This window comes from Physeter macrocephalus, chromosome 7 (genome assembly GCF_002837175.3).
Source record: "Physeter macrocephalus isolate SW-GA chromosome 7, ASM283717v5, whole genome shotgun sequence".
Classification (NCBI taxonomy): Eukaryota; Metazoa; Chordata; class Mammalia; order Artiodactyla; family Physeteridae; genus Physeter; species Physeter macrocephalus.
Genome location: NC_041220.1, coordinates 37,946,162 through 37,946,829, shown reverse-complemented (window position 1 = coordinate 37,946,829; position 668 = coordinate 37,946,162).

Genomic DNA, 668 nt, shown 5'->3' with positions numbered 1-668 from the left:
CTTTTTTTTTTTTTTTTTTGTGGTACGCGGGCCTCTCACTGTTGTGGCCTCTCCTGTTGCGGAGCACAGGCTCCACACGCACAGGCCCAGTGGCCATGGCTCACGGGCCTATCCGCTCCACGGCATGTGGGATACTCCCAGACCAGGGCACGAACCCGCGTCCCCTGCATCGGCAGGCGGACTCTCAACAAGTGCACCACCAGGGAAGCCCTGCCCCTAGGTTCCTGATGATCATTTTTTGTTTTGCTTTTTAGACTCCATATATATGTGTTAGCATACGGTATTTGTTTTTCTCTTTCTTTTTTTTTTTAAACATCTTTATTGGAGTATAATTGCTTTACAATGGTATGTTACTTTCTGCTTTATAACAAAGTGAATCAGCTATACATAAACATATATCCCCATATCGCCTCCCTCTTGTGTCTCCCTCTCACCATCCCTATCACACCCCTCTAGGTGGTCACAAAGCACAGAGCTGATCTCCCTGTGCTATGCGACTGCTTCCCACTATCTGTTTTACATTTGGTAGCGTATATATGCCCATGCCACTCTCTCACTTTGTCCCAGCTTACCCTTCCCCCTCCCCGTATCCTCAAGTCCATTCTCTAGTAGGTCTGTGTCTTTATTCCTATCTTGCCCCTAGGTTCTTTTTTTTTTTTTTTTTTTTT